Raw genomic sequence first — 25,078 nt, 5'->3', positions numbered from 1 at the left:
ACTGCAGCAGTTTCTTTAGCTGTGTGGGTGACGTAACCTTGGTGCAGAGGGAGGATGTGAAACAGCCGTGAATATACTCTGGCACCTACCCTGACACAACTCCACCCATGTCCTGCTCCCATCCATTATGTGCTGCTGAGCAAGGACCTGGGCTGCTAGAGCCCCCCTGAATCCAAGCCCCTTCCATCAGAGCAGAATAACACTGGCTCCAGGGCCTGGGGTTCCTGGGGCCTGCTGAAGTGAGTGTCAGATTTTACCAAGGGTCCATTACATATACAGATTGCTCAGCACACTACACAGAGAGAAATGGCTAAAGGCTGGATTGTGGCAGGCCCTCCTGAGGCTACATAGGAGAGAGGGCAAGAGGACTCTCTGAACTCAGGAAACCACATGGACCTTTAGTCCCCACCAAAGGGGCTGAGGAGGAGGAGCATGGTTGTCCCAACCCCTCCTCAGCACCACACTTCAGAGTGGCGGGAACAAGCTGCACCTCTCTAAAGGATGGTTCAGCTTCCCTAAATGGTGCTACAGCCTGCATCCTCCTCAGGGTGGGGAGCCTGGTACAATCCCCCTCAACATCCCCTATGTGGTAGTGTGCCCCACACCACTCTCCAATCCAGCTAGTGTCTAAACGCTGCAATGTGACCCTAAGTCTTTCCTCCCAACATGGCTCCAAGGCACCACTATACATCTTAGCTTATGGTGTCACTGCATGAGACTGAAAGTGACAATAGCTCAGATATTAAATCTGATCCACACTGTTTATAAAACCATCTTTCTCAGAAAGAATTCAAGCATGCAAGTAGTTTGGCACAGCAGGCTAGGATCTATGGCCAGCTCTGCTCTTTAAGTGGCTATTCACTATTTCTAGTAATAACACCCCTGCCTGTCATTTGGCATATAGCCATAGCCATTGTTTCTGTTTTCCAAGATAGCTGTCTCCTTATCAAGACTAATCTTCAATAATTATTTTATTACTGTGGTCAAATTCTCCTTGAAAGTCTGTGATGCATTACACCAATGGAATTAGAGTGAACAACAAATTAAACTGAACAAAGCAAAGACAGGATCACCCAGACTGTTCTCTGTGTGTGTGGTGTGTGGACACATATTTATTTTTAAGATCTTTTTCCCTGCATGGTAATTAAACACTTTTCAAAAATGGATTGGTATAGTAACATATAGTATATATAGTAAATTTGTGACTGAACTCCTTGGGGGAGAATGGTATATCTCCTGTTCTGTTTTATCCGCATTCTGCCATATATTTCATGATACAGCAGTCTCAGATGATGACCCAGCACATGTTCGTTTTTAAACATCCAAAAATATTTAAATACATTATTATTATTTATTAATAAATAAATTAATTATTATTATCTATTATTAACAGTGTGATTAATCACATGATTAATCACAATTCATTTTCTTAATCGCATGATTAATCGCTATTAATTTTTTAATTGCTTGGCAGCTCTAAATTTTTGCTTTTTGTTCAGTGCCAAATTATACATGAATCAATCCTTCTTTTCTACTAATGTATTTGTTATTTAGAAATACTAGCTAAAGCTGTTTGAGCTAGTAATTTTTAGTGTTCCTTATGAACTGTTCACTAACTGTACAGTATTGGTTATTTATAGTGTGTGGCTGGTCACTCAGGTTGCAGTGTACTGCTTCTGCCCCCTGCCTGGATGACCAACCAATCAGCAGGTCAGTAGCAAACAGTGTATAATGCACTTCCAGCATGTATTTCTGGACAAATCATTCTTGGTGCTAATACTCACAATAATATTGCTGGTGCTAATATTCACGAATAAGCAGCTGCTGAGCCTATACCGGTGAATAATGGCCCCACAAAGCATCAAACCTAATCTGATACTTTTATTCATGAATCAGGATTTTATTGTTGACCATCTGACTGTCTCTAGTCCTGTAGTTACTGCTGCACACTTCCATGCAAGACACATCATGCTCAGTTCCCTGTTCAGGGGTTTCACCTCCTGAGCCATCGGGCTTTGGAAACGCTGCACGTGCTTCTGAATGGACCTGTCTGCCTAGTTTAGGATACATGCTACTAAACTCAGAATGAAGGGAGCTGCATCCAACCCTTTTCAGAGGAGAGGTGATCTTCCTAATGCATATTTTTAAGGGAGGGGTGTTTGAAACACAGGAGTATCCACAACATTCCAGAAAACAAAGTACAGACAGTGCCGTCACCAGCCATGTCCTCAGAGCCTGAGACAACATTGTTAATGTATAAAATACGCTTATCAAGAAACTGCTCTCATGGAGCTATTACAATCTGATTAATTCTATGGCTATTATGACATGTAGTATCAGTTTAGTATCTGATCCATCCTCTATCTGGGGAATAACTGAATGTTCTGCCCACGCAGAAAGATGGATGGATGATAAGATTTCTCCATCTGGCTTCTCTAGATTGATAAAATACAGTTTTTTTCCACACGAGGGCAGTAAGTATTTGAATTTAAAAACAATACTAAAGCATAAAGCCAATGACTGTAACTACAATTTATTTCTAGTATGCATGATTTGTTTCTCAGATTATTATAATTTGGGGGTGCCCATACATGCCAACTGTTTTTGTTGTTGCTGCAGCTGTTCTTTTTTCTTTTATATAATATATATGGAAAATATTTAAACTGCTCTTGCTGTTTCTTTAAAATTTAGAATTTAAATTTCTATTTCAATATATTGCTCTATCAATAGGGCATAAAAGTGCATCCCTATTCTTCCCACTCCCATCCACATATTTACATATTTAGAGGTTTCACATGTTGGCAGCTATGAGTATTAAGTTAAAACAACAGTGGCTGGGGCATGAGGCAGATCTTTCTAAATATATTCCTCCTGATCTTTCCCTCTCTCTCAATTCTGCTTTTGAGGGTTCAGTGCTTTTACATTTGTAAACTATTCCTATCATTCTGCCATGTTGCTGCAGTTCTAAATTGGACACTTGGGGCAGTATTTCCTTTGTATGATGAGCAAGAAGTGGTTATCCCATTCAAATCATGTCGTTTGAGTGTCGTATCAACTACAATCAGCTATCAACAACAACGTAAAAGCAATAGGGGAAGGGGAGAAGTTGGAGATTCACAGATTCCACAGCTAGAAGGGACAAACTGTGATCATCTAGTCAGACTTCCTGTATAACACAGGCCATAGAACTTCCCCAAAATAATTCTAGAGCATATCTTTTAGAAAATCATCCACTCTTGATTTTAAAATGTCCAGTAATGGAGAATCAACCATCACTCTTGGTAATTTATTCCAATGGTTAAATACTCTGACTGTGAAAAATTTACACCTTATTTCAGTCTGAATTTGTCTAGCTTCAATCTGCAGCCATTGGATCATGTTATACCTTTCTCTGCTAGACTGAAAAGCCCATTGTTGAATATTTATTCCCTATGTAGGTACTTATAGACTATAATCAAGTCACCCCTTAGCCCTCTCTTTGTTAATCTAAATGGACTGGGCTCCTTTAGTCTCTCACTATAAGGCATGTTTCCTAATTCTTTAATCATTCTCATGGCTCTTTTGAATCCTCTCCAGTTTATCAACTTCCTTCTTTAATTGTGCATACCAGAACTGGACACAATATTCCAGCAGCGGTTGCACCTGTACCAAATACAGAGGTAAAATAGCCTCTGTACTTCTAACTCAAGATTTATGCTGTTTATGCATCCAAAAATCACATTAGCCCTTTTGGCCACAGAATAACTAGAGAGATCAGAAATTGAGAGAAACATGCCAAGAGAACATTTTTGAAGAGGCAGGATTGGCATGGTAGCTCCTAAAACTTGGCACTATCATGCCTAAAAGCTTGGATGCTTGGACATTTACATTTGATTTACAGTTTGCATCCTCTAGACATTATAAACATTCACTTAAAAAAAGGCCAGAGATAATGGAGAAAAGTCAAGCAAGCCAAATAGTCAAATTGACCACAGATAGAAAGAAAAAGAAAAGCTGATGTGTAAATCTTATTGCTATCCAAAGGCAATTCATTTCCTGGTACTCTCAGCAGGGTTAAGAAGTTGCAGGAATTAGTGGCAACTTTCCATGTCCTGGTGTAGATTTAGGGATATAGCCGGGTGTCAGGAGCTGTAATTCCACAGTGAGTCATTTGAGCGCTGGCCAGCACTCACAATGCTCTGCTGTGTTACGAAACTTACAGCAGCACCCTAGTCTAGGTGCTATCACCACCCGAATGCTCAATACACAAAACCAGGCTGTAGAGAGAATGCAAGATGGTTACCAAAAAGAGGCACAGGAAAGGAACTAGGCAAACTTTTCAATTATTTCATATTCATATTGCAGCAGTGACTGGAGGACCCACCAGTATAAGAGCTCTGCTGTACTGGGTGCTATACAAACACATACAAAGATAAATCCTGGGTGCTAAATTGCATTAACACACTGCCAGTGCAATGCAGTGGTGGCAAGTTCCACCAAAAGGAGTATCACAAACACATGAAGATTGAAAGATAAGAATTCCCACTGACATGAGGGTGACCAATCTCACAAGCACCCTTTTCAAAGGATATTTTGAAGTGGCTGCCAACAGGGCTGTTCAAAAACCTTGGTGAGCAACCAGGATAAATACAGACAAAAGCTGTTAGCTACAGTACCCGCATGGGTGGATGAATCCACAAATGACTGCAACTGAATGAAAAAAATCTCTGAGTGGGAGCTAGGGAAGGTGGAGACTGAGACCAGATGGGTAAGGAGACTGGACCTGGGAATCAGAGTGGGGGAAGCTTGGGATGGATTGGACAAGGTGACCGGAACTGGGAGCCAATGGAGGAGGAGAGGCTGGAACTTGGGAAGGAGACTGAGAACCAGTGATTAAAATGAGTGGAGGGACTGGGAGCCAGTTGGCTGGGAAGGGAGACACTGAAATTGGATGACAATCTGAGAAAAAAGGACTCAGACTGGGGAGACAAGGAAATTGGGACTAGGAACCTATGAGAGGATAGGGAGACAGATTTGAGAAAGAGCTGGGAGACAGAGGGGGTTTTTTTTCCATAGATATTTAGGTCAGAAGGGACCATTATGATCATCTAGTCTGACCTCCTGCACAACGCAGGCCACAGAATTTCACCCACCACTCCTGCGAAAAACCTAAATGGGTGTACTGGGGGAAGGAGGGAGGGGGATGAGAATGAGATTGGATGAGGAGCTCAGAGAAGGACTCTAAGATCCAGTATGTATGTGGCAGAGAGACAGATCAGATGAGGAGCTGGCAGGGGGAATAGGGACTGGCTGGGAAAGAGAACTAGGATGAGAAACCTGAGGAGTGGAGACTGGGTAGGCAAGGAGAATGGAGCTGGCATAGGAACAGATCAGAGGGGATTGGGGGAAATGGACATAACAGTCTGCACCTGCTAGAGAACACTCCCTTCAGAGCCTGGAATGGATCCCAAGATTTCTGAGTCTCACCATTCTGATGCTGACACAAAGTATCTGTAAAACCCTCTGGCAAAGTATGTGTCTGATCCCCCTCCAGTGATGGTTCACACATGATGACAACCGACTACTGCTATCAGGTACTCCATTAGCTGAAGTGGCAGATGTCTGTGTGGTGGATCTAAAGGTTCCAACCCTGCTGATAATCCATGTGAGTGTCAATATGAAACTGTATGATGGATTTTTTTGGTTGGTTTAAATAACTAAAAAATTACACCAAGATCTCCCTCACACCCACAAAAAAGATGGGAGGATTCCAGACCTGGAAGTCTACACAGCAATGAAACAGTCCCACAGCTTGAGCTCTGAGAGCCCTAGTCAGCTGGCACAGGCCAGCTGCGGGGTTTTCTCTACTGTGTAGATATACCCTTAGGGACTCATTGCATGACTTGGCCAAATGACTACATTTTACTTATGAAAAAGTATGATATATAAATATTATATAAATATAAAGTATAATAACGGTATAGTGAACAGGTACACTGACAGACTTAATCATATATCTGTTAATACTCTGAGCTACTATCTCTCATTCTAGCTAAGGTGTTTATATAGCCCAGGTCACAGCTACTCTGATTAAAGGTGATATAGAAGAACAAAGAATTATCAGGTGAAAGAAATATTCCAGCTGTTCCAAATTTCTGCATGCCAGCCCTATGGACTGGGTAAAGGATTCTTTTTACTTTGAGCCACATCCAGTAAAAAATAAAATATTCATTTTTTTATCTAAGGGGAAAAGGGAAGAAGTAAACTGAAGACAGACTTTTGCCATTTCCTGCTCCTCTCAAAGTAGGCGTCCACTTTCCTTTTGGCCCATGAAAACCTATATAGAAAGAACCATCTACATGAAACTGGAAGCAAGACCTATAAAAATCTATCACTGAAACTTCCCTTCTGGCTGACACTGAAAAATCTTCAGGAGGATGTCTGTTTAGGGAATATTGAGTCCTACAGAAATAATATAGTTTACAAGAAGCAAAAACAAAAAACATCAAACAAAAGATATCTCAGTGGATTTTCTCTTGTTGAGTTTACAGCAAGATAAGGAAACCAAAGCTGTACAAAGTTCACTGACAATAAGAGTTTTGGTAGGGAGAGCTTAAGGGAAACTTTATACACAATGTGTTTTGCAGCATGCACAGTAGAGGGCAATGGCGATACTAATTGCAGGCTTGCCTCCCCTTCCAGTTAATAATTTACTTTCACTCTTCCAAACAAGAATATTAATTTTCTTTGCAGAAGCAGCCACTTACTCTGCCTTGAATATAAGCCAACTGACTCATTTTACAAAATAAGATAAAAAATAAGGACCTCACACAAAGAGGATAATGGAAGAAGCAGAAAGAAGGGGGAGAGAGTTTGTCAGCTGTAAAGTGCTACAAAACTTCTCAGAAAAATCACAGTCAAGGTAGGTGTTTAACTGAGAAGCAAGATAATCTGAGAAATGCTGAGCCTGATTCTCCTTTCCCTGATGGTGGTGTAAAATCAGGAGTAACTCCATTGCAGTTAATATAGGTGTCTGTTGCAGGTTCAATCAGAATTAAACTTCCTGTATTATGGATATCATGTGCTAGGTGCTGAGGGCTCAACCTGATCCTGCAAGGTGCTGGTCACACTCAGCTCACTTAGTGAGGGCACTCAGAACAATGTAAGATCAGGCCCTCCATAGGTAGAGCTAGGCAAGACATTTGTAATGTGAAGTTTTTTTTCCTTTTTAAATTTGTCTGTTTTTGAGTTTGGGGTGATCTAATAACACTTCTCAATGTTAGTTTTTGTAACGTATTTGTCACTGTCTGAAAGGGTTATTTTTTAAATTAAAAAAATCCACTTTTGCTTAAAAAAATTCCACACTTGTGAATACTTAAAAGCTGGGAGGAGGAAATGATGCTGCCCCTAAAGCCATATGGTCTAGAGGATTAAGCACTAAGAACCAGGATGTCCAGAATTCTACTAACAAGCCTTAATACTGCCACTTCATACAGCACTTTACAACATTTGTCAAATCAGTATCCACAATTTACAGGTGTTTTCAGAATTCAAGTAACATGCCCGGTGTTACACAGCAAGTCAGAACCAGGTCTGGAATCCAAGTCTCCAGTGATCAGATCTAGGTCTAATCCACTAAAATACAATGCCTCCCAATGCAAGTCATATAGGCCTCTACAAACATTCATTCACATGTTTACATTTATTCATATGAGAAATTCCACTTAAGTCAATTGGGACTACTCTTAAAGTAAAACATTTGCAGGGTTGGGGCCCTAGACAAAATTCTCTAGTTTGGGTGCATAGAGATAGGCGCCTAACAAAATGTTCTGATTTTTAAAAGAACAGTAGGCTCTACCGATCTGAAAATCAGGACACTTTTCTTTAGGTGCTCACAGGTGGATTTATGTGCCCAGTTTAGGTAACTCCAATGCACAACTTTGGCCTTAGCTCCTGTGTCTGTTTCCCCACAAACTGATGATCAAATTGACACCTAAGAAATTACATATGAATGTTGTTATGTAACAAAATGGTTCAGTGCTAAAATGAAAGTTTTACAGGATGTGAGACAGAGCTGTTGAACCATGAGGGGTCTGCTGTTGCATCTACCGTTATGTATCTATTAAGATACTTACAAGCAGCTAAATGAGGGGGCTGATCACAATAGTTCCCCAACACAAAAAGAATAATCACTTTAACAACAATTTGTATTGACCATTCAGTTTCAGAGGGGAGATCATGGAAACCAAGACAACAATTTACAATAGTCAAAAGTCAATTTCCTATCATTAAGCCTCTAAATAATACAAGTATAAAAACAAATTTGAAAGTACTGTAATTAACAATATGTTCATGCACAGATTATAACTATGTCTATATACACATTACCTATGCTTAGAGTTCATGGCTTTATTTGATAATGTACTGAAGTTTGGTTGTGAACTTCCCCAAAACTGGAGTGGACTCTGATCTGATGTTCTGACTTAGAATTCTGCTTAGTATTTCAAAACATGTTCTCCACTTCTCTTCCATCTCCCCTTCTCCTTACCTATTTTACTGACATTACTTTTCATTTCTTTATAAATTGCAAAGAAAAACAATTTTTCTATTAAGATACCAATGATTTGTGGCACCTGCAAGATTTAATTCTGGCACTAGAAATTGGATTATGTTCCATTAAGGGCCTCACATACACATTATGTTGGGAAGGTACTATTTTGCAGCCAATTTTTATTTTCCAAAGTACTATTTAGTTGCAAATTTTTAAAATTCCTTTTAAGAGCTTTAATCAAGAACACAATAAACACACTTGCTTTATTCCCACAACTTTACTATTGAAACAGCAGAAATGTTCAGGGATCAATTCAGCCACGCTTACAGTGACTAGCACCTTAATACACAAGTAATGCCATTAAAATTCAGTGTGAGTCAGGGTGGCAGAATCAAGTCCTTGGAAACAAAAACAAAGTATTATCCATCAGGAATGCTGCTGTTGTAACAATGGTACACGTAATATTTACCAATTATCTAATGTTGAAGGCCACTTCTTTAGCTCAGCTAGGAGTTAAATTATTATTAACTTCATCAAGAATATTGGTGCACAGCATCACCCAGTCTTTTTTAAATTGTTCATATAGGTGAGATGGATCGTATCTGAGGATGCACAAATTTATCTTTCAGTAATGTCAGATGAAACACATTAAAGATTTTTTCCTGGTTAAAATGTCACTGATGGATATAATGAACTTCCAGTCAGAATATTAGTCTATCAGCACCCATATATCTGTACAGATTCTCTCCCCTCAAATTTTCCCTGTGCCTAATAAAATTTAAAACACACCTCTTTATACCATCTTTTATCCATTTATTGAGACCCAAGCTCCTCCCATCTAGTTGACCCTGCTCATGAAACTAGCAGCTTTTCAGAGAAAGCTAGTATAGGAGCTCGAGGGCTAAGCTTTTTATCCTAGTAATCTAAATTTAGTTTCCAGGATCTCTCTCCTACCCATCTCTAGGTTATTGGTATCCACATATGCTACAGCCACCAGCTCATCCCCAGAACTTATTAGAAGTTTGTATAGATATTGCGTGGGATTTGCCACCTTCATACATTGTAGGTAGGTCATCAGATACGCACCTATTGACATCTCTAATAATCAAATCCTCTAAGAAATAGAGATGATGATGGGTAGTCTGGGACCCCCAGGACAGAGAGCACCATGAGGAATTCTACACAGCGGTAGAGGTAACAAATCTACTACTCAGCATGGCAGTCGCAGATAATGTCTGTTAGGCCTCAAATGAAGAAAAGCAACAGAGAACTTCAGGGGTCATACCTACACCTGGCTGCTCAGCTCATTCCACAAGGACCTCAAGTGTGCTCAACAGACAGGTTGTAATAAAGAAAAGAGACAATCCGCAGCAAGGCCTATGTACTAAGGAGAGTGGATAGAACACTCTACAATGGCCAAAAAGGCAGCAGCATGGCATGCTTTCTTCCTGGAGCTCCAACAAAGGGCTTGGCTACAAGGTTGGTGGGATTCTAAAGACAAAACAAGTGAGACACCATGGATGATGATACTAATGACACAGCTTCAAGTGATATTTCACAGATTATTGAAGACTTCCAGGATGCCAGAAGCGAAATGGAGAAGAGGAATGTCTGGGTCTTCAATTTGCAAATCCTTTATGTCACCTGAGCAAGGGAAGAGAGCTGACAGAAAGTAGCAAAGGAGAATGGTTAGTTAGGTTGATGTAAAATAGAGAGGTTTGGTTCTGTGTAACATTGGACCACCTTCTTCTACAGGAGATGGGGCTGTACAGTGTAGATGGCATCTATGTCAAAAGCAAGAGATTTTCGAGATGACCAACTAGTTAATCTAGTTAGAAAGACATTAAACTAACAACAAAGGGGGAAGATGTTAAGGGGGCAAACACAGAAATATAACTCACACTCAAGGTGTTATGAATATAATGAATCAAAGAATCATAAAACATGAAGAGAAAAGTTAATTGCCTATTTACCAGTGCTTGGAGCTTGGGTAATAAACAGAAGGAATCAGAAGAGCTCATGTATGAGTAAAAATGACATAGTTGGTTTTATTGAAAACTGGTGAGTGGATTCATACAACTCGAATGTTAAATCACTGGTTACAAAATATGTCTGAAGAACAGAGTTGGCACAATTTGACTGGCTGGCACACTAAATCAAAGATACCATTATCTGTTTTAGTCTCATTGGCAATTCAGAAGCACAAGACCTGAAATATTTAAAGATCAAACTTCTAACTGATCAATCACATGACAGGGTATTGATCCAGGATAATAAGGATGTTACTGACTATGACATCAGATTAGAAAACAGGATGAGCTGCTCCTTAAGCATCTGTCTATAATGTAAAAAAAAAAAAAAATTCCATGGGTTTTCCAGCCTGGAGGACATATGCTGGGGGTCTCCTGCTGCCAGTAGTAAAATGCCTTTGGAGTTTCTACAAAACTAGAAAGTCTTCTAACACCAAAATATTGCACACAATACAGAGTATTTGAATATTTTACAAAAAGAAAAGGAGGACTTATGGCACCTTAGAGACTAACAAATTTATCTGAGCATAAGCTTTTGTGACTACAGCTCACGAAAGCTTATGGTCAAATAAATTTGTTAGTCTCTAAGGTGCCACAAGTCCTCCTTTTCTTTTTGCGGATACAGACTAACACGGCTGCTACTCTAAAACCTGAATATTTTACCTCATTCTGACAATAATGATTAGTGAACACCCAGGTGATAAATTATCTGGGGCCGCTGTCAGCTTGGATTTAAAGGATAAGATGATAACTCAAAAATTAGATGCTATATGGCTTTGTTGTCCAGTGTATTAGCAGAGCTCTCTCTCTCCGACTTACAAGTGAGGTACTTCACTTGGACAAACTTCTTTGAGGGAGCTATGAGCTACTATATGGCTGGCCATATTGGTACTCATGGCATTCCATATTCTGACTAGTGCTGTTATACTTGCTTCTAATCACATCACTAAAATTATAGAAATGTATACACTCTCTGTCCCACTCAGAAGCTGGAATACAACATTTCTGTCCCTACAGCTTTCTCTTTTTCTCTCCAGTGGCAAGTGTTGATTTTTCACTATTTCAAATTAAGCTAAAGATCACACGGACAGTTTAACAACAAACAAACAAAAAACCCCTACTGAAACGTATGCAGCATTTTATCTTGCCCAAACATTTGTTTGTGCACTCGTATAATCAATAATACTAGCACAGCTTTGGGAATAGCTTTGTTGTCTGCTGCAGTACAGCCAGCAAAGAGATCCATCCCAAAGAAATAATAATAATAAAGTATGGATACTGAGCTCTTTTCAAAACGCTCCACAGTGAGACATGGATCATTTAAACAGTCTGACTGTAAGACATACTATATCCCTGTATAACTAGTTTAAATTCAGTTAAGTTAGGAGCATATACTACTTGACTGTGTCCCATTAACTCTGTCTGGGCAAGCTTTACAGGCTCTGTTTTCTTGCCATGAAATACATGTAAACACAAAACACATGAGGGGGCATAAGGGAGGAGGAAGTGGGGGAGGGAGGAACTGTGGGGGACAGACGCTATTCTTGGCACCCTTCTCATGACATCTGGGGACAGTCAATGCTGACATGCGAACTCTGCTTTGCATCTTGGAGGGGGCATAGCGTGTGCCGTGAGCTAATGCCAGCACAGTTGTCCCATGATCCTGCTGACATATGTCCTGATCCAGCAAAGTCCTTAAGCATGTAAGAACATAAGAGCAGCCATACCGGGTCAGACCAAAGGTCCATCTAGCCCAGTAGCCTGTCTCAACAGTGGCCAATGCCAGGTGCCCCAGAGGGAATGAACAGACCAGGTAATCATCAAGTGATCCATCCCCTGTCCCCCATTGCCAACTTCTGGCAAACAGAGTATAGGGACACCATCCCTGCCCATCCTGATTAATAGCCATTGATGGACCTATCCTCCGTGAATTCATCGAGTTATTTTTTGAGCCCTGTTAATGTCTTGGCATTCACAACATCCTCTGGCAAGGAGTTCCACAGGTTCACTCCACAGGTTCAGTTCCACAGGTTCCACAGGTGTAAAAAAAATCTTCCTTTTGTTTGTTTTAAACCTGCTGCCTATTAATTTCATTTGGTGGCCTTTGGTTCTTGTGTTATGAGAAGGAGTAAATAACACTTCCTTATTTACTTTCTCCGCACCAGTCATGATTTAATAGACCTCTATCATATTCCCCTTTAGTCATCTCTTTTTCAAGCTGAATGGTCACTCACATGCTTAAAACTGTGCAAATGCTTACGTGCTTTACTGGATCATGAAAGCCCCATTATTGCCTCAGATCTTTGTGTGGAGGGGAACCTTCTATGTGTGGAAGAGGGGCTGTTAGTTGCCTCGGTGATGCTATCTCTCCACCCTACACACATACACTGTGGAGAGGTACAGGGGAAGGAGTGACTGGGCAGGGGGGGTGAGTTCCAGTACCACAGAGAATTGTTTAAAAAACTAATTCTCCTAACCCAAAACACATTGCTTCACTAAAATCTGAATATCAGAGAGAGAAGGTGGGTGAGGAAATATCTTTTATTAGGTCAACCTCTGTTGGTGAGAGAGATAAGCTTTTGAGCTACACAGAGCTTTTCTTCAGGACCTGAAAAGCTTCTCTCTCTCACCAACAGAAGTTGGTCCAATAAAAGATATTACTTCACCCATCTTTTCTCTCTGATATCCTAGGACCAAACACAGCTACAACAACACTGCATAAAAGCTGAATCAATACATGACTCCATTTCAGTGTGTATTAAAACATCACATAACTTCTGTTTTAAACAACACAGAGGTACATTTTATGGTTAACATATTGGACAGTGACTGATGTTGCACTACAGATTAGGCTAGAACAGGAAAAGGAAAAGAGTTTGTATAGCCAGCAGCTATTTTGCTTTACTTTAAAAAGAAGTAGCATTAAGCCTATTTGTATTTTCATATGCCCTGAGCCTAGAGCTTTGCTGTACTTCTGGCCCTCAGTCCATGAGTGCATCTGGCACTGAGACTATGTCTGTGGAGGCCACTTCAACGTCTGGCCCATTCAACTTTAAAAACATTAATCATCATGTTAAAACATTTGTCATAACTCTAAAACTACTAAACCAATTTTCTTCAAACTTGCTTATGGATTTTTGTATTTAATATTTGAACAATATTTGGTTGAGCTGTTTGCATAGAAAAAACACCCTACAATCTGTTTCTTGTATGGTCAAATCTCAATGATGAAAATAATTATTGTTAGCTAATGTTGAATTCACCAGTTGGCACCTAGGACTTGATTCTGTGCCCACTGAAGTCAATGGTAAAGCTCCTGTTGACTTCAGTGGGACTGGATCAGGGACTTGCTATAGGTAGGATTTAACTACCTCTAAAACTTGTGTCCATTTGTCATAGTCAACATCAAGGTCTGTAACAGGGCAGTCTTTCCTAGTGGGCAGAGCTGGGTGTGGCATCAGGGTCAGAGTTCAGAGGTAATGCCGTAAGTCAAGCCAGAGTCAGAAATCAAATCAAGGGACAAGAGTAGGGGCAGAGTCAGAAGTCACACTAACTATTAAGGCAAACAGAGTCAGAAATCACTCCAAGCGTCAAGCCACAGTCAGCAACTTGGTTCAGGGTAAGAAAGCTAAAACCAGGAACAAGGCATGGTAATGTGAGTGGGACAATATGTGGTCCTGGGAAAAGGGAGCAAGGTGAAGCAGCAGGAATCAGGCAAGGAGGAAGAGACTTGGACTCCATGGTTTAGGCCTAACAACTAGTTGCTAAGACAAAGGGTAGGCCAGGAACAGGAATCTTTATACTTGGTGGTGTCCAGCCACAGTCTGCTGCTAGCCATCTGACCCCACTGAATCTGCTGGTGTAACCTCCAGTGGTGGGGTATTAGCTGCAGTTCCCTCTTCTGCACTTGCGGCACTGACAGTAGGGCTCTTACTTAGTAACCCCATGGGCCTACATTTGAGGCCCACAATAACTGACCATCAAATAGGGCAGACTGTAGAACCAGCTCTGTTTTGTTTTTTGGTTTTTTTTTCTTAAAGGTGTTAAACCCTGTGTACACTAGAGTTATAATCCTGGTTCCATTTAAGTCAAGGGGAGTTTTGCCTAGGATTTCACCCTAGCTGTAGTGGCCCTAAAAATATGTTAGCTAATAGGTTTTAATTGACATGTTTTAGCATATTTTAAAACACCACCTATTTTCCTAATTTACACACGAACAACAAAAGCAACATGAACATCTGTAAAAAGAAAAGGAGTACTTGTGGCACCTTAGAGACTAACCAATTTATTTGAGCATAAGCTTTCGTGAGCTACAGCTCACTTCATCGGATGCATTCAGAGGAAAATACAGTGAGGAGATTTATGCATCCGATGAAGTGAGCTGTAGCTCACGAAAGCTTATGCTCAAATAAATTGGTTAGTCTCTAAAGTGCCACAAGTCCTCCTTTTCTTTTTGTGAATACAGACTAACACGGCTGCTAAATGAACATCTGTGTGCAACATTTTTTGCTGCAACATAGGGTAACAGAAACTGAAAAGAAGAAATATCAGACGTAACTTTGGCAGATTTTTACAGAACTTGATAACGTGAGCCACATTTGAAAGAAATCAATTGACTAGTTATAAGGTTATAACCATTTAAAGTAAGAAGTCCCATGTATGTGTAGTAAAATTGTGCTGTACTTTCTTTTAATTATTGTAGAGTCTCAATGAATTCTAATCTGTATATAGTAGTAATATTTGAAATAATATCTTAATGAAGGGATCCTATTTTTATAAGTAATTATTAATTAATTTTCATAAAGAAACAAGCAATAAAAAAAATATTAAAAGGTAAACGACTTACAACTAGTATATGTTACCAAATACCACACATTTCACAGGATAGCCAATAAAAACATGCAATTATGCTACTTTACAACTTGTCAAAGCAGCAAGACTAAACAATACAAAATCAGATAATATTACACAGATATAACATGTTAGGGTTGGGGTAACAATAAAAAACATAAGCAAAAAAGGGAAGGAGGGGACCGGGGTCGGGGGGGAGTGGGAAGGAAAAAGCAGAGAGGTCAGGTGGGATGAAAGTCTGGCATTATTTGAGCTATCTCAACATTTTTTATCCAAATATATCAAGAAATTAAATAAAATTTATTTGAATTCATACCATTGCTCTCTACATCAATGAAGCTATTCTTTCTTTCTCTGCAGACTCAGACAGGTCCAGATACCACTGCTCTACTCTGGGTGTATGCCTACTCCAACAGTTTAGGGAGAGCCAGCAAAGGAGTCAGATGCTGCTGTCCCCTGAACTAGTGACTGCGCTGTATCAAACCCTGCCTTTGGAGGAACACCTGAAGGAGCTGCCACCTGGCAAGCATCTGGAGAAGCTGTCCCACGGCAAATACCCCGAAGGGCTGTTGGAGCTGCCGGCTGCCAGGTACCCCAAAGAGCCCAAGGGCCCGTGAGCGACAAAGCCCTATGACCAGGTAGGCGTATGAAGTAGCCCAGGGAAACCAGACATTAGTCCAGTTGCGCTTGCTGAAGCCACGGTCAGTGTGTTTTGGCAGGATCCCCGCTGACCCAGTGGTGGGATTCCCCAACACGGTTAAGACCCTGGGCTGGGAACCAGTGGAATAAGTTGGGCCTGGGTCCCCCTACCCCCTGCTGCCAACCCCACCACTGGAGTGACAGCCTACCCACCTTAAGCTGGACAGCCTGCATTCGTTTGCTGCTTGTCCCAGGGGACCGGGGCCACAGGCTGCCTCTGTTCTGCCCCACCCAGAGGACTTGAGCCTGATTGCTTAGTATTACTTGGCCCGGCCCAGAGGGCTGAGACTGGCTTTGTTTGCTTCTTACCCCAGCCAGAGGGTTGGCAATAGACTCCTTACTGATTTATAGTCCAAATCCCTTGTTGATCTGCCCTCAGCAGTTAGGTGGCATAGCAAGGCGGAGTAGCCTCCCTCTGACGCAGACAGGGAGGAACCACTCCAAGTCACTACAATCCTCAAAAATTAAAGTTTTTGTGGGTTTTGTGGTACATAACCTCAGATATAATTTTCAGCTGAGGTTTGGTTGCTGACGTCAAGCACTGTTTTCACTCTTGGGTTCACCCCCTTCCACTGCTGCCTGCCCGTTGGACATTCCCAAAGCTGATGCATCCGGGTTCTTTTTTCTTTATTACAGCACCAACAAACATAAGAGGACAAGACCCACATTTTGAAAAGACTCTGTGGTGTCAAATACCCTCTGAATAGAATCTTTTGCTGCATCAGAAGCATTTTAATTTTCCATAACATGCTCTACATTTGGGGCTCTTTTAACAGCTGTGGTAACTCCCCTTCCCATGCTTTCACAAGGAACTCCAGACCATAGAATCATAGAATATTAGGGTTGGAACAGACCTCAGGAGGCCATCTAGTCCAATCCCCTGCTCAAAGCAGGACCAACACCAATTAAATCATCCCAGCCAAGACTTTGTCAAGCCAGGCCTTAAAAACCTCTAAGAATGGAGATTCCACCACCTCCCTAGGTAACCCATTCCAGTGCTTCACCACCCTCCTAGTGAAATAGTGTTTCCCAATATCCAACCTAGACTTCCCCCACTGCAACTTGAGACCATTGCTTCTTGTTCTGTCATCTGTCACCACTGAGAACAGCCTAGCTCCATCCTCTTTGGAACCCCCCTTCAGGTAGTTGAAGGCTGCTGTCAAATCCCCCCTCACTCTTCTCTTCTGCAGACTAAATAACCCTAATTCCCTCAGCCTCTCCTCGTAAGTCATGTGCCCCAGCCCCCTAATCATTTTTGTTGCCCTCTGCTGGACTCTCTCCAATTTGTGTACATCCCTTCTATAGTGGGGGGACCAAAACTGGACTCAATACTCCAGGTGTGGCCTCACCAGTGCCGAATAGAGGGGAATAATCACTTCCCTCAATCTGCTGGCAATGCTCCTGCTAATACAGCTCAGTATACCATTGGCCTTCTTGGCAACAAGGGCACACTGCTGACTCATATCCCCAGCTTCTCGTCCACTGTAATCCCCAGGTCCTTTTCCGCAGAACTGCTGCTTAGCCAGTTGGTCCCCAGCCTGTAGAGGTGCATGGGATTCTTCCTTCCTAAGTGCAGAACTCTGCACTTGTCCTTATTGAACCTCATCAGATTTCTTTTAGCCCAATCGTCCAATTTGTCTAGGTCACTCTAGACCCTATCCCTGCCCTCTATCATATCTACCTCTCCCCCTAGCTTAGTGTCATCTGTGAACTTGCTGAGGGTGCAATCCATCCCATCATCCAGATCATTAATAAAGATGTTGAAGAAAATCGGCCCCAGGACTGACCCCTGGGGCACTCTGCTTGATACCGGCTGCCAACTAGACATCGAGCCGTTGATCACTATCCGTTGAGCCCGACAATCTAGCCAGCTTTCTATCTACCTTATAGTCCATTTATCCAATCCATACTTCTTTAACTTGCTGGCGAGAATACTGTGGGAAACCGTATCAAAAGCTTTGCTAATGTCAAGATATATCACATCCACCACTTTCCCCATATCCACAGAGCCAATTATCTCATCATAGAAGGCAATAAGGTTGGTCAGGCATGACTTGCTCTTGGTGAATCCATGTTGACTGTTCCTGATCACCTTCCTCTCCTCCAAGTGCTTCAAAATGGATTCCTTGAGGACCGGCTCCATGATTTTGCCGGGGACAGAAGTGAGGCTGACCGGTCTGTAGTTCTCCGGGTTCTCTTTTTTCCCTTTTTTAAATAAGGGCACTATATTTGCCTTTTTCCAATCGTACAGGACCTCCCCCGAAATGATCACCACGAATTTTCAAAGATAATGGCCAATGGAGCTCCTTTTCATTAATAACACGTACATAGTGGAAATGGGCCTGGGGAGTTTATGAAGCATTTCCAATGTTCCCAGTAATTCTGGGGCCTCTGACAGTCCTACGGTATTTGGACCAAACTGATCCATTAGCAAGTGTTTTACTTGTAAGCATTGACACTTGCTGAGGGTGACAGGCCAGACTGCTGCTTTTGTGTTAAAGGATCATATTTTAAGGCATAAGCGTGTTTCATAGAGTTATGTCTAAGCTTTCCAGCCTTAACTCTATAACGAATGCTTGATTTTTCAAACTTTATATTTGCACTAATACCTTTGAGTTCCTTGATCTGGCACTATTTGCCTTGTAATCAGCTGAAACCAGGTTGTCCTTATCTGAGGCTCATTGTACCCATATTATCTAAAATCTTTGGGTGTTTTCAAAGTTTGTTGATTAAACAATAAACACCTAATACACTGAAAACCAAATACTTTATGTGTATGTTATTAATATTGTAATATTGTACTACTATTGAAATAGTGGTAAAGACAAAAAATAATCTTTTGTAGATCTATTTTAAAAAGCTAGATCTGAATGAAATTTTAGTGTTTTTTGCACAGAATTGCTGGAAGAAGCCATTTTTCATATATATAGGTGTGACAGGGTGTATTGGCTCTGCATTGGGGAGGCAAGGGGTAAGAAGCCGCTTCCACTGGATGGAGCATTCAAAGGGAGCAGCTCAGCTCAGTGCGGGCTGACTGGGGAGAAAAGCAATTGGATGCAGCAGCCTCCTACTGAGAAGCCACTTGGACTCCAACCGCTCGGGGCTGAGCCTCATACCGAGCCACTGGGAGCCCTTTGACTGTGGGAACCGAGGGTGACAATTTGCTATCACCAGGGGAAGGGAGTCTGGAGACGAACTTGGGAGGAAGCCAGGAGGGATCACAAGACAGAGCTGTGATGCCAACAGAAGTACTGAAACAAGGTCAGGAAGATACCCAGGGAACACGAATAAGAGTAATAGACCCTAAACCACATATATGGACCACTGTTTTGAAAGGTCCTGGGTTGGAGCCCAGTGGAGTAGGGTGACTCCAAGTTTCATTACCCACCTTGCACTATAGCCAATAAGCAGGGTGGCCATTGACTTGCTATTGGGTGACACTATTGTGGACTGCAGCCACTAGGTAAAGGGGCCTTGGACTCTTGCCTTTGGGTGACGCTATCGTAGACTGCAGCCGGTAGGCAGAGTGGCCCCTGGGCTCTCACCCCTGGGTGACACTATTGTGTATCATAGCTGCTAGGCAAAGTGGCCCTGGACTCTTGCCATTAGGCGATACAGTCCAGAATATCACCACTAAGCGGTACTGCCGACCTGGGGCACACAGCCACCCCGCCCCCAACAATAGGCCAATATTAATTCAGAAGTAACTCAATTGATTTTGCCTATGCTTTTGCATGAAATAAACGTATGAGTGTGTTGAAACGCAGTGTGGATAATTTAGCCCAAAAGAAATTTTGTTTGGGTACATTGGGGGCCACTGACAAAAAAAGGTGGTAGAACAGAGTGAAACTCCACTTTATCTACAGCATGCATTAACTACATATTACTCTAATGTACTACCTGTATGTGCTGTAACAAATTGTACATTCGAAATGTTATAGATACAAAAACCTGTCTGATATTTGAGCTTACAGAACAAAGGTACAGAAACTAGACTTGTTATTCCCTTTATCCACAAAAACCTAGGTCTAGAATGTGAAGTGTGAAGGGCAAATAGTTTGTATTTCCAGAGAGGAGCTTCTACATTACAATGAACTAAGACCTCACCTACACAGAAACTTTCACTGATTTTACTAAAGGTATTATTTTAAACTGATACAATTAAACTGGTACAAACCTCAGTGGAGAAAGTTACCAACATGAAGTAAAATAATATAAACCATTTGGAAACTCATTTAAGATGGTTCGCACAGGCATCTGCACCTCAGTTTTTAAACCAATTTTAGTTGTCTGTACTATTTGCATGTTTAGATCAGTCCTTAGAAGCAAGAATGATGTCATAGATATGTGACAAGAGACATAGTAAAAGTGCTTTTGATAGGGTTAGCATGACAGCATGAGGTATATAAACCAACATAACATGGTATCTAATAATAATTCCGTGGTGGACAAGTTTATTTTATTGTTTTCTAATTTCCCAATATAAATCCGTAAGAAATGTGGTACTTTCACCTCTAGCCCTGAACCAAACATTCAGTCTAAATTAAACAAGTGAAATGCTAAGACTTTTTCTGTATAAACATTTAAAAATATTTCTGAACTTATAACACTGAAAAGATTTCATGGAGATTTAAAAGACCAAGAAAAAAAATTAAATAAACAGGACACGCAGCTAAAAAGGCCACTTGCCATAAAAGGATCTTCCCCACTGGAAGTACAGATATACTTAAAAACCTGATGCAGACACGAAATTCAAAACTAGAAACACAGAGGAGGGTAATTATCAGTTTGTTATATCACTCAATCAAAAACCTAGTAATATCTTTATTCTTATAACAGTGAAACCTTAGGTTTTATACACAGATTCAGCATCTGCTATGCTTTGTATCACTGTTCCTAGGCCTTAAGAACCCAGATTAAAAAATTCCCTGGGGAACCTTCTTTAAACAATTACACACCTTTCCCTTCTCCTCCCCCGGATACAGTCACATTCTAATGAAGACAGCAGCCCCTGGCTTTGGGAGAGTTCTGGTGGACTTCTGTATTTCATGGTGACATCAGCATAAAACTGAAGAACAGTTAGAGTCTACAGCATCTATTAAGGTGAAGCACTGATACCAACCCAGTTTGCATGCCATAGTCCTGATACCAACAGTTAACAGGACACTCCATTCTGTGGGCCAGAGGCAATCTACAAGTAGATTTGCAGGCTCTGCAGTGAGGCCCTGGCACCTACAGAGCTTGAAGCAATGCCAGTTTACACCCGCAGAAAATCTAGCTCTGACACTGCTCTCCACAGTGGAACATCTGAAGGTGGGCAATGCCACTGCAGCTGCCTGATATGTGCTGGGACTAACACTAATCAAGCCGTACATGTTTATTTTACCATGAACACAGAAAGAAAACTAAATCTAGGAAAACGAGACGATCCCTCACAATGAAAACAAGCGGAGGTTGAATCAAAGCGGCCCAGGCATGTAGGGAAAATCATGCCGGTTTTATATATATACACATATAAAACAAAATCCTGTAGTTCTGGTGGCCAGCCAGAACACTGAATTGCCATATTTGGAGGGATGAAGGTAAACTGCCAGTTGAACTTGCTTAAAAGTCCTAGAGGAAAAAATGTACTACATAATGTTTGAGGTGATGTCACACAGGGCTAAGGAGAATAGATTTATAAGAGTAAGGCAGTGGCACTGACATTTCATGAATTAACACAGTGTCCACTGAGAGAACACTTTATTAATTACACCATCAAAAGTTATTGCTTGCTTGCCTAATTGGGTCTCATGGTTCTCGGCACAATCCCTCCTGTCCTGTATGTGGTTTTTCCACTATGGAATTTATTCATTCTGTAGGATCATCTACAGAAACAACTATACCTGCATTTTCCAATCTCAAAATCTCGTGTCAACTGCTACTGACATTCTCATGGAGAAGGTGCTAAAACTTACTATGGGACCTATAGTGGCTGCCACATTCGTCTTTTGTTCCATGGGAACAAAATGTATTAGATATATCTTTGTATTATTTCATTAGGTCTTAGCAGGTGCTATTTTGATATTGGTAATGTCAGTGGGGAACATGCCAGCTCCAATTTGATCAGTTAAAGATCTGAACCCAGGCACTTGTACATCTAAAAATGTTATGCTATATTTTATATTCTTGTTGCCTTTACATACTGGAGTGCATGTACTTTACACATCCACTGGGTCATATTCATAAGCATACAACTACTGCATACTGGAGTGAGAAGCTTGAGGGCTTTAACTTTTGTGGAGATTACATTCTCTTATGCACCATTATCCATTTCATCTTAACCTGGAGAGATTTCTTCCCAGTGTCTTTGAACACTTCGTCATGGACAATGGAACTGTTGCTACACTTGCCCTTGCATGGATGACTGCTTCTGCCAAAACAACCTCTGTCCTATAGCGTGGCCTCTCACTCACATGGTACACTTTGGGATGCTCATTGTTTGCATAAGGCCAATGGCATTTTGGGATGTATAAGTAGGGGCATAGCGAGCAGATCGAGGGACGTGATCGTTCCCCTCTATTCGACATTGGTGAGGCCTCATCTGGAGTACCGTGTCCAGTTTTGGGCCCCACACTACAAGAAGGATGTGGATAAATTGGAGAGAGTCCAGCGAAGGACAACAAAAATGATTATGGGTCTAGAACACATGACTTATGAGGAGAGGCTGAGGGAGCTGGGATTGTTTAGTCTGCAGAAGAGAAGAATGAGGGGGGATTTGATAGCTGCTTTCAACTACCTGAAAAGGGGTTCCAAAGAGGATGGCTCTAGACTGTTCTCAATGGTAGCAGATGACAGAACGAGGAGTAATGGTCTCAAGTTGCAGTGGGGGAGGTTTAGATTGGATATTAGGAAAAACTTTTTCACTATGAGGGTGGTGAAACACTGGAATGCATTACCTAGGGAGGTGGTAGAATCTCCTTCCTTAGAGGTTTTCAAGGTCAGGCTTGACAAAGCCCTGGCTGGGATGATTTAACTGGGAATTGGTCCTGCTTCGAGCAGGGGGTTGGACTAGATGACCTTCTGGGGTCCCTTCCAACCCTGATATTCTATGATTCTATGATTCTATGATTTCTCTTTCTTTTACTTTTGAAACATATCTACTCTTCAGCTGAATAGTCATCGGACTTGTGTATTATTCTCATGTTCTCCCTTTGGTTACTGGTTTGTAGTCTTCTTTGTGCATCAAATATTTTCTGTTTTGTGGTTGGCTGTCAGGTTGGTGAGGTTTTGCAACTCCGTATACTGCTTCCTTTTAGACATTGGCCAAAATGTTCAAACTACAGTTACGCCTCTGAATTTATATTTAGGTCCTAGTTTCAAAGGTAGCACGGTTCCTACTGACCACACACTGTTCCAATCAGAAATGGTGCCTTTGCATAAGCTCAAAAGCTGACTGTAGAAACATTAAACATAGCTTGCTCTGTAAGTTTAATTGAGTTCTAAGGGATGAGGCAGGCTTGAAAAAAAATCAGTTGAGTAGTTTTTTTATGACTCTGGTGGAAGCCATGGGTGCTCAGAACCTTTGAAATAAGATATGGACTTAGCAGTCTAAATTAGGTACCCAAATGTAAAAACACTGGCCATAGATTCTAGCTGAGTGTATGCCAGTTTGTGTGTTTGAGCAAAGTCGAATGCTTTATTTAAATCGAGCTCAGCTCTGTGATTATCAGCTACTTACAGACTTGTAATGAATTTGTACTAAACTCTAATCATTTCATCATGTTGGTAAATGCATAATTCTTATCCAGCATCTTTAATTTTATCAAAAGTGGTTTGTGCGTTCACTTGGACCTTCTTATCAAATTAATATTGTGTGACCGCTGGGTCAATTTTTGGGTGACATATTCAACAAATTAATTGTAGTATGCACTTGAGTCTTCTTTCTCTTCTGCTGAAATACTTTACCAAATATTATTAATGCCTCTTTCTTTTCTCTCCAATCTGGATTGGTAGATAACAGCATTTTCCCCTCATCATCTGTGGACTTCAGGAGACCCTTGAAAATGACCTCTATGTCCTGCATGAATTTCTTCCACTCCTCAGGAAGGTTCATATCTTCCCAGTTTTCATTCTGGGCAGCTAGATTCTAACTTACTCCTTACTACTAGCCAATTATTGTCTTAGGCTTTTGCTGCACTCACAGGTCTTTTATTTTACCTTGTGTATGCATACCTTGTAGGCAGTAGCTCTGTACCTAAGTAATGATTCAGTCAGTGAGGCTAAAGCAGTTGACATATTTTACATGTGAAATACACAACTTTAAAAAAAAATTGTACCACAGCTAAAAATAAGCATTCCTCCCAAGGACTAACTGTCTATACAGTCAGTTCAACATAACCTGTAAGACTATTTGTACTTGGTGACTCTCAATATTACACTTTTTCTTTGTTAAAATTGTGGAAATCTCCGTTTCATTAAAATAACTTCCTTCAATTATTTTTTTCCCACTGGTCTGTTATTAAAGGGTTACTAGTTATTCAGATTCACATTTTTCTTTTCACTGAAACATCTGATATTTAAACTAGCATATGCAAACTATTACGAAAAACAAAATAGATTGGGGTTTGCACCTATTAGTATTGGACATCCTTTCAAAACAATACTGCAATAGTTATTGATGTCAAATTATAAAGCTCTGAAAAATACTTGGTTTCAATTAATATGAAATACACATACAATATACCAGAATAAATTTTAATAAGCCTAAAATATGTCATATCTATTTTTAAGTTATTAGTTATTTAAGCCAGTTAAAGCTTTATAGATATAGAACCTGCTTTTCAAACGAAAATGTCTTGGCCATTTGTATATTTTTCAGAATACCAAAAGAAATTTGGCCTTATTAAATTACTAATTGCTTTCCAAATCTCATGATTCCACCCAACACACACACACACACACACATACATATGCAATTTGGAGCCTT

The 25,078-nt window shown here is 40.9% G+C and overlaps 1 protein-coding gene and 1 long non-coding RNA gene across 2 annotated transcripts in view; one reads left to right on the top strand and one right to left on the bottom strand.

Moving 5' to 3' along the window:
* The window catches only part of RSPO2 (R-spondin 2), a 102,177-nt gene that overhangs the window by 3,853 nt on the left and 73,246 nt on the right, over positions 1-25,078 (bottom strand). The window lies entirely within an intron of this gene.
* On the top strand, positions 6,746-24,207 carry LOC140905858 (uncharacterized). The gene is made up of 3 exons (XR_012156966.2): positions 6,746-6,901; positions 15,772-16,049; positions 24,106-24,207. It is a non-coding gene; the product is annotated as an uncharacterized LOC140905858 (long non-coding RNA).

The sequence above is a fragment of the Lepidochelys kempii genome, chromosome 2 (assembly GCF_965140285.1).
Source record: "Lepidochelys kempii isolate rLepKem1 chromosome 2, rLepKem1.hap1, whole genome shotgun sequence".
Lineage (NCBI taxonomy): Eukaryota > Metazoa > Chordata > Testudines > Cheloniidae > Lepidochelys > Lepidochelys kempii.
Note: the sequence above shows the minus strand (reverse complement) of the source record. Positions and strands in the feature narration are given on the sequence as shown.